At 43.0% G+C, this 16828-nt stretch overlaps 1 non-coding gene across 1 annotated transcript; it reads right to left on the reverse strand.

The window, feature by feature from the left end:
- Positions 1–15405: 15405 nt before the first annotated feature.
- Positions 15406–15480, reverse strand: Trnas-cga (transfer RNA serine (anticodon CGA)). The gene has a single exon. It is a non-coding gene; the product is annotated as a tRNA-Ser (tRNA).
- Between the last annotated feature and the right edge of the window lie 1348 nt (positions 15481–16828).

Below are 16828 nucleotides of genomic sequence, written 5' to 3' on the forward strand. Positions count from 1 at the left end.
CGGGTAATGTTCAAGAAGTAAGAAAATTCCACAAGAGAGTTCAGGAACTGAAGAAAGGCTTTCAACCACGTACGGTACTCTGCAGAGGTAAAGAAGGAAATTGTATAGGAGGAGAAGAACAGGTTCTAGGCCGATGGGCCGAATATTTCAGTGAGCTGCTGAATGTCACTACAGAAAGAGAAGTTTTGGAGGAAAATGAAACAGAGGGTGACCAACCGTGGCAGAATGTTAGTCAGGATGAAAGACCTGTAGCTATACCAAAAATAGAGGGCGTTAGGAAGGCAATTAAAAGCCTAAGGAATAATAAGGCTCCAGGTAACGACAACATTTCAGCAGAGATGATCAAGGGTGGAGGTGAATATCTAACGAGACTGGTACATCAGCTGAAAGTGAAAATATGGGAAAAGGAAGAGATGCCAGGCCAGTGGAACATGGCCATTATGTATGATTCATAAGAAGAATGCCAAATCAAACTATGAACATTATCGCGGTATTGCTTTAGTCAGCGTGTGTACAAAGTATTAGCCAAAGTCATTGCTATGAGACTTGTACGAATTGTAGAAAAAATACTCGGAGACTACCAGTGCGGTTTTCGACGGGGCAGATCAACAACTGACTACATATTCATCATAAGGCAAATAATGGAAAAATGTTATGAATATAATGTGGATGTACACCAGCATTTTGTAGACTTTAAACAGGCTTATGGTAGTGTTAAAAGGAAAAGTTATATGACACCTTAATGGAGATGGATTTCCCAAGTAAACTTATCAGACTTTTACAAATGACCCCCACCAGCACAAAATGCCAGGTAAAAGTAGAAAGAAAACTTTCTGAAAAATTTGAGGTCAACCGAGGGTTAAGACAGGGTGATATATTATCCACGCTAAAATAGATATGGAGAGAGTGACGCGAAGGATGGAGCTTGATAACCGAGATGGCACTCTGTTTAACCGTATGCACGAAAATCTAGCTTATGACGATGATGTGTGTATGCTGTCTAGAAATTTGAGATGGCCAGGGTGGCCGAGCGGTTCTAGGCGCTGCAGTCTAGAACCGCGCGACCGCTACGGTCGCAGGTTCGAAGCCTGCCTCGGGCATGGATGAGTGTGATGTCCTTAGGTTGGTTAGATTTAAGTAGTTCTAAGTTCTAGGGGACTGATGATCTCAGAAGTTTCATAGTGCTCAGAGCCATTTGAACCATTTTCTTAGAAGTTTGAAAGAAAGGGAAGAAGGATTTGGCAGACAGGGAAAAGGAGGCAGAACAGTTGGGACGTGGAGTAAACAACACAAAAGGACAGTATCTCTTGGCTTCCAGGATATATATATTAAGGTGAAAAGAGGCAACTAAGAGAGATGTGAGAAGTGCTGCGTACGGAGGACAGCAGAATAAATAAAATCTCGGATTGCTGCCGGAAACAGAGCTTACTGGGCCCTGATCAAGATACTGCAGTCACGTAGCCTGAGCAGAAAATCGAAGGTGACTATCGAACAGTCATAAGACCGGTGCTAATGTATGGCTCAGAAACATGGACAATGACTGTAGCAGGAGAAGACCTCTTGAGAAGATGGGAGAGGAAAATATTAAGAAAGATTTTTGGAGCAATGTATGAGGCGGGGCAGTGGAGGATGAGGAGAAACATGGAATTTGAAGAACTGTATAGATATCCTGATTTGGTGACTGAAATTAATTGTAACAGATTGAGATGGCTGGGCCATGTAGAGCGAATGTCGAGGATCGAATTGTCAAAAGGGTTTCCACAGGAAATCGAGGTGGCAAAAGGAACAAAGGGAGAACCGGGAAACGATGGTTGGAGGATGTGGCAAATGATTTGAGAAAGACTGGAGTCGGAGGAAATCTTCAGGACTGGGATGTAATCATCATCATCAGAGAGACCAAGGCCCTACATGGGCTGTAGCGCGTAGGAGTAAGTAATTAAGTTTCCCTACCGCATTTAGATTTCTCACATTTGACGGTTCGGGACATAAAATGTTACCTTTTCATCTATAATTACATTTTTTTCTTATAGTCACCTGCCTCTTGACAGTCCGTTCCCGGGATCCGAATGGGGACTTACTCAGAATGTATTGTCACAGGAGAGAATATCTTTTCTGCGGTTACAGACCACATGTTCAATGGATACACATATTGCGTCCTTGTAAGGCATCCAGAGTGAAATTACTCTCGACCTATTCGCCGGAAGTGACTCACCTATTGAAATCGTTCCCATACAGCTCCTGTGACGGTGACAGGCTGTACGTTTGAAATTTGTGACCGTGTACCATTCGCCACACAGACGTAATGCTAACATCAGTGACTGCAGCATCAGCTCGTGATCTGACGTGCAGATATTTGAGTATTGCAGCTGAAACTAAACTTCAATATCATCACTTCTGGCTATTCTTCTTCTATTAACACTGCGCCTTGTTCTAGTAGTTCAGTACGTGAGAATGTAATGTCAGGCGGAGTTTTTGAACCATTTTACTTCACAACGTATCCTATGCAGCTTTCAGTGGTGTCGTTCCCTAATTCACAGAGCATCAGCACCATGTCAACGTATTCACTGAACGTGATTATTGCGTGTCAATGTCCATTGCAGACGGAACTTCGTTTGTTTATGTATTCTGTATGACAGTCAGAAGTGTAAATGTTCTTCACCCCATTATCATATGACAGTCCTGCGGCCTCGTCCATACCATTTTTTTTTACTCGATCGTAATCAACTAACATAGTATGAAGAGCGTTGACGGATCCACGGTTCTCGCTTCTCTCACATAATGTGGTAATGTATGACGGCGAAGACCAGTATTAAAACAAAACAAATATTTTCTATACCAGATGGTTTGAATCGTGTTTAATACAGAAAGCGACCCACACCTTCAGCTCATGCGTCCTAAAGGCATTATCTGGGAGGTCGCTACTATCGCACTTAATGTGTTCCAGGAAGAATAACGACTATTCACGGATATGACAGGAGTGACCATTTGAGACATAAAACTTCATATGGACATATTTCCGGTTCTGGATGGTTTCGGACATAGAACACTTTTCATGTTTATCGGTATTTATTTTCTGTATTATTACTACTATTCACGTATTGGCACACTAGGTCCATGCGAGGAACAATGAATAAATGTCGCTTTAGATGGTTGGCCTACCTTTGTTCCCACAATTGTTTCATCATGTAAGTTTTTTTCTCTCATGAGACCACAATGTTCCAGTCAGTTTTCTAATTTCCCTCTGACCAACTAACCAGTTAAATATATTTCGTCTAAATGTTTTTCTATCTGTAACGTCTGACTGAGTTATACCAACTACTTTAAGATCCTCCTTAAGTGCAGCGATCCATTTAATTGACTCAGTTTTGGCCTTATTTCTGTTTACGTAGAATTCTACTATTTGTTTTGTCAACCTAGTGGGTGCCATTCTTTTAATGCGCCGATAAAATTTAAGTCTTCCTTTTATCATGTCACCGTCTATGTCTGTGTATTCTTCGATTTACTTATTATTTCTCAGCCTATAAGATTCTTCATCAATAATTATGGGGGCATAATATTTTCCTAATAATCTTTCTTTCTTGATTTTTAATTTCTTCATTAACCCTCTTTCTATTTAAAATTAAAGTTCCTGCTCCATAGAGGCATTCAGGTTTCATTAGTGCTGTAATACCTAATTTTACTGAATCTAGAAACTGATTTTTTATGTCCGCAGCTCGTGGTCTCACGGTAGCGTTCTCGCTTCCCGAGCACGGGGTCCCGGGTTCGATTCCCGGCGGGGTCAGGGATTTTCTCTGCCTCGTGATGACTGGGTGTTGTGTGTTGTCCTTAGGTTAGTTAGGTTTAAGAAGTTCTAAGTTCTAGGGGACTCATGACCATAGTTGTTAAGTCCCATAGTGCTCAGAGCCATTTGAAACATTTTTTTTATTATTTTTTATGTTAAATGTTTTGTGTTGATCTGACTGCAACTGCGACTCTTTATCACGACCGTTTCCTTGTATGATTTTCCCAACTATTTAAATTGAAAAACCTCTTTTATGTTTCCATATTTCGTGTTCTGAAACTTTGGCACTTGTTTGTTGTATGTCATCATTCCGGTTTTGGAATATTATTGGTATCCTATTTTTTCCGCAACTACTTTAACAATTTCGATTTATTTTTGAGCTGTGGTAATATCCCTAGTAGAAATTGCAAGATCATCTGAAAAAGCGAGGCAATCTATTCTAAAATTACTTCTACCTAACTTGATTGATTGATCTATATTTTGACTCGACTTTTGCTGTCGCCAGTCTGTAATTACCTTTTCCAAAACACAGTTAAACAGTAGTAGAGAGAGTCCATCTCCCTGTCTAACACCAGACTTTATATCAAATGCCTCAGATATTTGTCCCATAAGTATAACTTTAGAGCTACTGTCGGTTGTCCTTAATCAGACTTTTATTATCTAGTCCTTGCTATTTTAAAATATGGAAAAGAGATGCATGATCAACTGAGTCATAGGCTTTTTTTTTAATCCACAAGTGTACAGACATTATTGTTACTAGAACCCCTTTGGGGCATAAGGACTAGTTTTAAATTAAGAACTTGTTCCGGACAGGATCTGTTTGGTCTAAAGCATGCTTGGTATTCACCAGCCTTAGGTTCTAACAGTTCTTGGGCTCGATGAAATAAACATCGCGAGAGAATTTTGTATGTGACTGGGAGAAGAGAGATTCCTTGGTAATAATTAACATCAGTTCTATCACCTTTTTTTAGGCAATGTATGAATTAGGGAAGTTTCGAGTCCTCAGCTATTTTCTCAGTTTAGCGGATACGTCCTATTACGAGTGATCGTATTTGAGTGATCTCTTTTATACTGTTAGAGCCTGCTGATTTTAGTAATTAAGCAGTCATACCGTCTTCTCTGAATGCTTTATTGTTTTTAAGTCTATAAATTTGTTTAGTTATTTCGCGTTCGTCAGGTTCTGCAGAGTTAGGGTTGGTGTTATCAGTTTCCTCTGGTTGGAATTTATTCGCTGGTTCTGGACAGTTCAATATTTTTTCAAAATAATTACCAAGTATCTTACAATTTACCTAGTTGTTAAGAGCAAAACTGCCATTTTCATGTTTGAAGCAGAGACTATGAGGTTGCTAACTGATTAGTTTTGTTTTGAATCTCTTATAGAAGTTTATTGCATTGTTCTTTTGGAAGTCTTTCTCGATTTCTAAAGGTTGGCATTTTCGTAGTTTCTTTTAGAGTGTCGGATTAATTTAGATACTTCTTTTCTTACAGTTAGAAAGGCGTTGTACGTATTTTCAGTGTTGTTACTATTACAATTTTCGGATGCCTCATTGCTAGACTCAACTGCTGTTTCATAATCCTTGCTTCACCAAGGTGTTTTTGTTTCTTTCGAAGCGGAATTAAATTTTGTGCTGTTTTGATGAGTTTTTCTGTTAGATTTTGCCAATTTTTGGATTTTTTTGGTCGAGTTCGCTTGTTAGAGTCGCGAATTTTTGGCGGCGTCAGATTTTGGGATAACATTTCTTGTTTTGAAGAGTTCTTCAGGTAGAAATTTTACTTTTATTCGCATTAAATAATGGTCAGAACGAGTATTAGTCCTTTTCCTAACTTGGACATTTAAAATTTCTTTGTCGTTAGGGTATGAAATTGCTCTATGATCGATTTGAAATTCCCCAATAAATGTACTAGGTCCTGCCAAGTTTCTTGTTTAGAAGAGTTCTTTGAAAATGTGTTGACATGATTTTGAGGTTAAAGTTTTTGCACGTTTAAACGTCTTTGGACATTTTGGTTTGTCCATTTATCTGCAGGAAATCCACCTACCGTTTTCTTATACTTTTTTTCTCTTTACATAATTGTGTATTAAAATTTCCCATTAAAATTTTAAAGTGGTTTGAGGGAATTTTCGAGATTATGCTTTCTAACCTATCCCAAGATACATTAGCTGCTTCACTTTTTTACAGTTATCCTCACTGAATGGCATATGGGCATTAATTAAAGTGTTTTCTTTATTTGCGTATTGAAGAGAAATTGTCATTAGTCTGTTATTAGCGGGTTTTACCTCCTTTATTGATTTTAAATTATTTTTATAGACAGCAAAAGCAACTCCCGGATGTGGTATATTATTAAGTATTCCTTTAATTGCCGAAATCCATGGCGTTACTGTCTGTCAAACGTGTTTCTTGAAGTGCCAAAATTTGAATCTTCTTTTAATGTATCTCCCAATTTATGAAGTTTACTTGATTGAAGGTTGTTTGTATCTTAAGTGTAGCAAAATATGTATTTGTTTTGATTTTAAGTTGGCTAGAGGACTCCGACTTCCTTTGTTAAATCACATTGCATTTTAACCTGGCCGCCCCTTAATCCGAAAGATCAGTTGCGCCAGTATGAGGCCTACTGGCAGTGGATTTGACCACCTGGCGTAATAGTGTGACCATCAAAATGCTCCATGATGATTGAGGTGGGGTTGAGTAGACTCACTTAGTGAACTCGGCGGAAAGATTAGTTCCAGGACATAAATTTCAGCAGCACCACTGACGCTTTGCTGCTTGCCACAAGACGGAAGCAAAGTGGATTTGCCATTTTTTTTTCATGCTCCGGGACTGCTTATACTGTATTCGGAGCTGTCCACCATATCTCATGGAAAGTCCACTATCCGCCACCTGTGACCAGTCCAATACCCTACGCAAGGTCGGCCTCTTAGACTTTTAGTTACAAAGTCTCGAAACCTGGATGGTTTCTGTTTTATTTTTTCTACGTGGGAACATGCGTAAATCTGGCAATGTAGTGAGTAATATTTTCTGTATTATTCAGTATATTGCCAGGTTTAGTCATGTACCCAAGTAAAACGGTTATTAGCAATTACAGCATGCTCTTTATACTGTACTTATCGAAACATACGTATTTTTAATACATTCAGCTCTAAGCGTTGTTGTACAGTTTACATTACAGATGTTTTATTGTTTATAACATATTTTCATATATCCCAAAGTAAGCTTTAGTGTATTTGTGCGAAGTTGGGAGAACATGTTGTGTTGCTTCTCTGAGTGCCTTTGTACATTACCTAATAAGGGTAGCAGCGACCATGAAGGAATTCATCTCACGTATTAGCCTTTCGTTTGTACACGCCAGTCTTTATCCGACTCCATAAGCAAAACTCAAATGGCGCAAGATTTTGCGATCTCAGTGGTCAGTTAATTATACTACCATGACCAACCCAGCCGGCCGAAGTGGCCGTGCGGTTAAAGGCGCTGCAGTCTGGAACCGCAAGACCGCTGCGGTCGCAGGTTCGAATCCTGCCTCGGGCATGGATGTTTGTGGTGTCATTAGGTTTAACTAGTTCTAAGTTCTAGGGGACTAATAACCTCAGCAGTTGAGTCCCATAGTGCTCAGAGCCATTTGAACCATTTGACCAACCCAGCGGTAATGAGATGTTTCCTTACGCTTCTGGTAAAATATTGAAGATCTCCCTCATGTGGAAGCAGATTGCACTTCGCGTGGCCAAAGGAAAATCCTGAAGAGTCCATCAAACGAATTTGGCATTCTCTCCCTTCTAACATGACTGGAACTGACAACGTGTTACCGAACATGCCGCACCAAACATTGACTAAAGACGAATTTGGATGTTGGTTTCCACTGCAGTGTGTGGTTCTTTTCTGCCACCAACGATGATTATTACGTGTGTTGTTGATTTTGTGTGAACCTTTCTACACAAGTTAAGTATTAATGGAAGAAAAGACGATTGTGACTTAATCAGTAGCGTAACTCAAGTCGTGTGGGACTCCTGCTAATGTGAAAGTTGTAACGTAGGTACAAGTTTTTCGCGTGTAATGTTCGCCATACACGTCCTCGTGGGACATTGCTCTGTCTAGAAAACCGCTGTGTCTTGTTAGTTGGGCTACAGTGCACTATCTCAACAATGAACAACACGTTCAGAAGAAAAATTGGTTTGAAGAATACCTGTGTCATGAAATGTGCTGAAAACTCAGGTAAACATGAGAGGTGGCATGAGCCCCCTCTCATATTTCTATCTTACGACTCTCCTCTCTATTTGCATGCGGTGGAGGGCTGCTATTCCTTCACACGCGGACTTCCCACGCAGCGTCTCTCGTCACCCGGGTGGTCCGGTGACAGGCGGGTTAAGCCGACGTGTGTGAGGCAGTCGAGTGAATGCTTTGCAGACGCCGACATTGTCAAGAGACACGCCCGCTGGGGTGTGAAGTAGCGGCTGGGCTAGAGGTTCCGTTACTTCGGAGAAACTTAGCGAAAACACTTTCTGGCGGGCTACCAGCGAGGCGTGGGAATGACTTGTGTACCCTGGCAGTTGTGGCGGGAAAATTCCCGCACTTTCTGCAAAATAGTAACGGTGATTGGTTTGCTCAGGGCATAGCGCCGTGACGTAGCAAAATCAGCACAGAAATTGGCGCCAAGAATCTCCATTGGTGGAATGGTAGTGCTCCGGCAATGGAGTGGAATTTCCGCCGGTTTTTGGGTTGCTGATTGGAACGTAACCACGGCCACTGTCGTGGGGGCGGGAATGTTGTGAGTTCGGCCTGCAGGGGTGCTCTAAGGGTCGGCAGTCGCCTTTCGGTCGAGGACGTCGAAGCAACCAGCCCTCGCCTGCGGTACGCCAGATCGTGTTCTGGGAGATAAGAAGACCGTTTGGTAATGTACGTCCGCAGCACCGGCAGATAGGGATTTTCCTAGGTGACAATCAGAGCTCAGCAGAGCGCGCCTGTTCATCCTTTTCTTTGTTCTGTTTCGAGTAGCAGCAATTACTGTTGGGTTAGCTATGTGTCTCTCTTGAGATTTGAGTGGAAAGGAATTGGCTCCACATACCACCTCGTCTTAAACCTCACGATCTAGTTTAGGGACAACTTCACCTTTACAGTGTTTGTATGAATCTCCAAATTTGAGCCAATTTGATGTATTATATTTCCTGTGTTTCTTTTACTATTCAGTGTTTAGTCTTAATAAATCATATTGTTATTTTGGACAGAACTTTCATTCTGTTAATCGATAGAGCAACCCTATCATTCCTCACTATGCTAATGAAACCTTTGTTTATTTAACTTATTTATAAAATTAAATTATTGCAGGTGCCAAACTCTCTTCTACTCCACTGGCAGGGTTGATTAGAGTCAGTTCGCGTATTTTTTTTATCCTTGTGCAACAGCAAAAGTCGGAGTTAGAATAGGGGGGGGGGGGCTTAGAGCATGATTTACATATGTGGATTCTAGTAGAATTTAGTGATAAATACACTGATAGCCCCGGCACCTCGCAAACACTCTAATATCTGGAATTCCAACGGTTTTATTCGACAGCTATAGGAGCACTACCATCGCTGGAGCCGTCAACATACATCATATCTGCATATTCTTCATTGGTGCAGATATGTGGCATTTTAGCCAGTTCGTGTACAAACATAGTTTACCGATGGTTCATCCTGATATACTCTCAATCTCTTGCACTACTTCGCTCTGAGCATACCATGGATAACTGTGCGTGCAACGGGCTAGTTTAATGGCACTTATGCTTTCTGAGAGGAGAATGAAAGTAGCTAGATACTGTAGATTGGCGTAGAATAAGACGCCAAAAAAGATTGGGTGAGTAAGATACATTTGCGCGCTCCACTAGCCCAAGAGCTGGTGTACATTAAACATGCTCTATCTCGGAAACCATTAGGAGTAGGTCATATGACAATATGAAGTTTTGTTCCAAGTGAGCATATCCATGAATACTGACAGTTTCTTCGGGGCGCTCTATATAAGGGGAACACCATCTCTATTCCGACAGTCAGTTACCTTAACACCTGATGACATTGGTGGAGACAGCTATCTAAAAATGGAGTATTTTATTCAAAGTGATGCAGCAAGCAAACTTTGAAGAATCTACTGTTTCAAATGTGATTTCATATTTGGAAACAATTTTCATAATCTTTCCTTATACACGGAATGCAGATGATGTTACTCCTACTGAAATGCTAATCACTCGCATATGCAACCGTGTACACATTTCATGCCAGTTTGACGTTTAGTGTGTTGCATTTTTAATGTGCAGTGGCGTAGTTTCTTTCAAACCCCTTGAAAAGGAACAGTGATCGCCAATAAACAGGGATCAGTAAAGCAAAATGCATCCGGTGAACGGTTTTCGTAGTGTTGAGAGGTTCCATGCCCTCTTTTGCATGTCTCCTCTCATTTTCATAAACTTTATTAATGTTCTATGTCATTGCACGGTAGTAACAGACCGAATAAGGTTATTGTAATGGGAGCATTTGTGCTGAGATCTCAAAAAATACTTTTCACTTGATTCCTAAACATGTTGGGTAACTTCCCAGTGTGGCCTGAGTGAGGCGAGCATCGGAGGACGCGGCACACTGCATTTCCGGTTGGAGGCTGCACTTCACTGAATTCTGAGGGGTTCGTACAATAGGCTTAAGCGCCTGGCGGAACGACTGACGTCGGTCGAGTTTCGCCTATTATATGCAGGGTGAAACGACCTGCGGGACATCTGAGTGTCGCCGCAGTTTATGTGTTTACCGTTCCGGCGCGTTTGGAACGAAGACTCCTGGCACCAACTGACTGCATTGTCCTCCTGATTCTGAGAATACTTGTGGACTGTGCCTTGCTGCGTGCGACTGTCTGGCACCGGATTGCCGGTGGTCTAGGCAGGTTGTTTTCGTAGCCGGTCAAACGGCAAGTTCAGTGCCCTTAGATGAATAGCAGAGGCATGATTGGTCAACATAAACTGAGGCTAGTTGACGTCATAAAGCCCTGCTCGAAATTGGAGGAAACGGTCGCTATTGGCGCGAATGATGCTCTGAGACATTGTGGGGGAATTTTGGAATCAGAACTGAATGCTGATTCGCAGTTTTCGAGGAGAGTAGGGAGTTGAGCAATGCTGGCTTCGCTCTTGCATCACATCACAGAAGGGGATTCGGGATCTGATCTTCCTCAGAGTGGGACGGTTTTGCGACTTGGTCACTCGTTTTCGGAAGAACTTAGAATTCTCGGACAACCTTCGCGGCCAGGGGTGACACAGAGTCGCTGCACGGCAGAAATCGGCGCCTACATCATCAGGACGCTGCCTACCGACGTCGTGCTGCATATTTCATTACTGGTACAGTATTTTACGGCTCCGGAATTGTAGGACCTTATCAATTTTGTACTGAAACCCTCAGCAACACGCGTGCTCGCTTTGCTACACCTTGCTTGTTTCTCCTTGTGATCCCATTTGAGCTCTCACTACTAATTGCGATACTGCTATATAGAAGGGAGATTAATATTTGATTCATTACGACCTCCAGTCATTATCGTCAATCTATTGCATCATAGAGAGTAGGAGCCCCCTGTTCTCGAGACAACTCTTGTTCTCATAACAGTTCAGTGTAGCCTATCCTTTAACGTACTGTGTGTGTCGACAATCATGCGCATTTATGTTCTGATATATAAAAAAACTCATTGTAATATTTAATGCGCATATCATTTCGTAGATGTAGGCAGAATCACATTTCCTGTTGTTTGTTATGATGAAGTTCTCTTTTTCTCAGTAGATTACGATTTTTATTAAATTATTGTGAGTGTGCACACCTTATTTTGATTACGTAGGCTTTCCCGGCGTAATAAGTCTTGAATAGGAAACCCGGGGTGTACAAAATTTCGTGTCAATGTGGGAAAGCTTACGTTGGCCGTTCTATTCGCATAGTGCATTACAGGTGTTTGGAACATCGCCGTCATACGAGGCTACAACAGCCGGAAAAATCGGCGGTAGCAGAACACTGCCTAAATGAGGGACACAAAATGAAATCTGAGGAAACTGTTATGGTTGCCAACATTTCCGGTTTGTGGAACAGTGTGTATAAAGAGGCGATTGGAATTAGGTTGGCTGATAATTTAATCAACAGAGACAATGAATGGGTTTCCTCTTAGCAAAACGTGGAATCCTGTATTATCTCGCATCAAAACTGAACGTTCTTCGGCGCGGCCTTGATTGCGATATATCGTTGCCAGCAGTGTTTCACTAAGGGCGGCGCCACCTCCCTGTTTTGGAAGGCAGAAACCGTGATGGGCGGCGCATGCGCCGTGTACTGAACGGTGGCTTATACAGTGTGCTACAAAAAGGTACGGCCAAACTTTCAGGAAGTATTCCTCACACACAAACAAAGAAAAGATGTTATGTGGACATGTGTCCGGAAACGCTTAATTTCCATGTTAGAGCTCATTTTAGTTTCTTCCACCTACGCTCAATGGAGCACGTTATCATGATTTCATACGGGATACTCTACCTGTGCTGCTAGAACATGCGCCTTCACAAGTACGACACAACATGTGGTTCATGCACGATGGAGCTCCTGCACATTTCAGTCGATGTGTTCGTACGCTTTTCAACAACAGATTCGGTGACCGATGGATTGGTAGAGGCGGAACAATTCCATGGCCTCCACGCTCTCCTGACCTCAACCCTCTAGACTTTCATTTATGGGGGCATTTGAAAGCTCTCGTCTACGCAACCCCGGTACCAAATGTAGAGACTCTTCGTGCTCGTATTGTGGACGGTTGTGATACAATACGCCATTCTCCAGGGCTGCATCAGCGCATCAGGGATTCCATGCGACGGAGGGTGGATACTTGTATCCTCGCTAACGGAGGACATTTTGAACATTTCCTGTAACACAGTGTTTGAAGTCACGTTGGTACGTTCTGTTGCTGTGTGTTTCCATTCCATGATTAATGTGATTTGAAGAGAAGTAATAAAATGAGCTCTAACATGGAAAGTAAGCGTTTCCGGACACATGTCCACACAACACATTTTCTTTCTTTGTGTGTGAGGAATGTTTCCTGAAAGTTTGGCGGTACCTTTTTGTAACACCCTGTATAGGACGTCGATTTGCAACCTGTCGTCAGTTCTCAGCGGGACTCATCAGCAGAAGCAGCGTTTTCCTGAAGATGGCGACCAGTTGGTTGGCCGAAATATCGACTCAAGTTGATTCTAGGTTCTGGCAGCAAATCCGAAGAGACTTTCAACACTCCTTATTTTACCAACTAGCAGGGTCCACCATAATTTCCTTCCGTTACCGTTGTGCGCATAATTAATTAGCTGGTAGATAAGGAGGGGGTCGGGTGCATGTCTCGTTCTCATGCAAAATTTGTCTTAATTATAGAGGTAGGGGAAGGCGGGGCAAGATGGGGAAGCTAACTTTAAACCCTTACAAAAGGAAAAAAATAAACAAATTCAAGTAGGTTTGATTGTCATTTGTTTATTTAACCATTGAATTACAATAGCATGCAAAGAAACCTGCGAACTTGTTACATTTAGTTAGAAATATCTCGATTTGAAATACAAACTACCAATTCCCCGTCTTGCCCCATATGCGGGGTAAGATGGGGAACTAGCATGAATTCATCTCTAAAACTTAAATAAGGACTGGAATAACGAAATAATGTAACGATAAGGTTTCGAAACATGGCTCTGCGAATTGTAGAATCGGGTATTACGTTTTATTTAGGCCTCTTATTTTCACATAGTACACAAGTGTGGACAGCCTCGTCATCATCACTTTCTGTCCCTGCACAAGTGTCGTGGGCGCTCCGACGCTGAAACACATATTTCTGTGGCACGTTAAACCGTCGAGCAGCCCTGAAAGAACCCATATGACCTTCCATAACAGCATTTACAGTGCCTTCCATTGAGTCCAATGACCAATCTTGCCTAGACGTTTGTCGCCGATACTTGCCAACCATCTGAAATAAAACACGTGGAACGTACTATTGAGTCAGTTCATTTCTGGTAATCTATATTATACAGTAAATACCATATTTCCAATAGTCAGTAGTTAAAACATACCAAGAATACTGACTTTGCACGTTTTGTGTATTTTTATTCACCATATAGCCTAAGGCATACTTTGTAATTAATTAGGAAACGTTGGAATAACGAATACCATTCTATTTACAATTGTATTCAACGTATAATGTACGTGTTCAAAACCCTCAGCGAGGTAAACACATGAGACGATAAGAACGTAATGGTTGTACAAATAGTATGGGCAAAGCGAGGAAGCTCCCCATCTTGCCCCACCCCGTCTTGCCCCCTACCATTCTGTCAGGTTATATTACGCCTAAATGAACACTATGTAGTGAACATTGACTACTGACACAGCAGTTTACTGTTAATAAGACGTACTATTCAGTGCTATATATACAGTCTGGACAAATGTTCACGAAACACATGTTTTAGGACCTCGAAAGGTGTAAAACATTGCAAATCAGTGTAACAATTGTACGTACCCTTGTAAAGCTCACATAAATCGCCGAGAAACTAAGGTTCAGCAATGTCAACACACTGGGACCTGTGTATTGATGATGTTGACGTAGCTATCCACAGATGGCAATACTCTAACTGTAGCTTATAGCCCTTCCCCGTCTTACCCCACCTCCCTGTCTTGCCCCGCCTTCCCCAAAAAACTCTTCTCCACCCCGGCACCTCGCAGTGTGTAGAAGGTAAAGCAAGTAATACTTGTTACCCAGCAGTACTAATGATTATGGCAATCAGAACAAACGCATTAATTACCCAAATCTTGGCCCAGACCCAGTAGCAAGTGCTTCCAGAGAGCACAAGGCTTACAACGCCCACCATCTCAGCCGCGTCGCTTCTCCTCAGGCTACGACGCTGCCGACACTTGCTCGAGCACGGCTCCCGCCCTTAATTTCTTCACGTCCTTTCCTCTCCGCCAAACCTCCCGCGCCGTCTTAATAAACGTCGGGGCGCGAGCCCAGTCCTCGCCCTCTAGCCCACCCAGCCCTTCCCGACGACTGTTTTATTATTGCCGCCGCTGACGCGCCAGAGCGCCGAGCCGGCGGGAGTTGAACGTCGCAACACGGATTTCATTATCCTTCCGCCCTGGCGGCACTTGTCGCCGCCGCCAGCAATTAGCATCGTTAGCAGCGCGAGAATCCCCGGAGACCCAGGACCGCCCGCGTAGACCCTCACAGCCGCCACGGGGGGTCCTCGGCTCTGCCGCCCCCCGAGCAATTACGCCCCCTTCCTAGGCCTAGGCTCAACAGTGGTGCCTCCTGTACTAAACTTACTTGTCGTTCCTAAGTAGTACCGATCTCATAAGTCACAGACTAGTCCACAAACGACGTAGATCAAGGAACTAGGTTTCTTCGACCTCAGCCACACATTCAACGCTGTTGTTTCTGATACACTAACTGCAAAAAAATTGTGTAATTATTGTAGCAATTAAGAAACAGTTTCAATTATATTGTGCAACGTGTATCAATGCGCTAAAAATATGTTAAATATACTCTAAAAACTTTAAAATACACGTAAACACATTATTTCGTGAATGAGATTTTCACTCTGCAGCGGAGTGTGCGCTGATATGAAACTTCCTGGCAGATTAAAACCGTGTGCCGGGCCGAGACTCGAACTCGGGACCATTGCCTTTCGCGGGCAAGTGCTCTACCAACTGAGCTACCCAAGCACGACTCACGCCCCGTCCTCACAGCTTTACTTCTGCCAGTACCTCGTCTCCTACCTTCCAAACGTAACAGAAGCTCTTCTGCGAAGAAGAGCTCAGTTGGTAGAGCACTCGCCCGCGAAAGGCAAAGGTCCCAAGTTCGAGTCTCGGCCCGGCACACAGTTTTAATCTGCCAGGAAGTTTCATATTATTTCGTCTTTTATTACTCTAAAGAGCTAAAAAATTGGTATACCTGCCTAATACGGCGTAGGGCCCCCGCGAGCACACAGAAGTGCCACAAAATGACGTGGCATGGACTCGCCTTATGTCTGAAGTAGTACTGGAGGGATATCATGACTTCTGCAGGGCTGTCCATAAATCCATAGGAATACGAGAATATGAGAGGGTGGAGATCTCTTCTCAACAGCACGTTGCAAGGCGTCCCAGATATGCTCAATAATGTTCAGATATGTGTTGTTTAGCAGCCAGCGAAAGCGTTTAAACTCAGAAGAGTATTCCTGGAGCCACTCTGTAGCAATTCTTGACGTGTGGGGTATCGCATTGTCCTGCCGTAAATGTCCAAGTTTGTCGGAATGAACAATGGACATGAATGGATGCAGGTCATCAGACATGATGCTTACGTACGTGGCACCTGTCAGAGTCGTATCTATGTATCAGGTGTTCCATGTCACTGCAACTCCACACGCCCCACACCATTACAGAGCCTGCACCAGCTCGAACAAACCTCTGTGACATGCAGAGTCCATGGATTCAACATGTTGTCTTCATATCCGTACACGTCCATGCGCTCGATGCAATTTGAAATGAGACTCTTCCGATCAGGCAGTATGTTTCCAGTCGTCAACAGTCCAACGACGGTGTTAATGGGCCCAGGCGAACCGTAAAGCTTTGTGTGGTGCAGTCATCAAGGGTACACGAGTGGGTCTTCGGCTCCGACAGCCCATGTTGATGATGTTCTGTTGAGTGGTTCGCACGCTGACACTTGTTGATGGCACAGTATTGAAATCTGCAGCAATTTTCTGAAGGTTTGCACTTCTCTCACGTTGTACTATTCGATTCAGTCGTCGTTGGTCCCGTTCTTGCTGGATCTTTTCCGGCCGCAGCGATGTCGGAGATCTGATGCTTTACTGGGTTTCTGATATTTACGGTACGCTCGTGAATGATTGTAAGGGAAAATCCCCACTTCATCGTTACCTCGGAGATACTGTGTCCCATTGCTCGAGCGCCGATTATAGCACCACGTTCAAACTCACTTAAATCTTGATAACCGGCCATTGTAGCATCAGTAATCGATCTAACAGCTGCGCCAGACACTTGTTGTCTCATATAGGCGTTGCCGACCGCAGCGCCGT

This window comes from Schistocerca nitens, chromosome 7 (assembly GCF_023898315.1).
Source record: "Schistocerca nitens isolate TAMUIC-IGC-003100 chromosome 7, iqSchNite1.1, whole genome shotgun sequence".
In the NCBI taxonomy this organism is placed as follows: Eukaryota; Metazoa; Arthropoda; class Insecta; order Orthoptera; family Acrididae; genus Schistocerca; species Schistocerca nitens.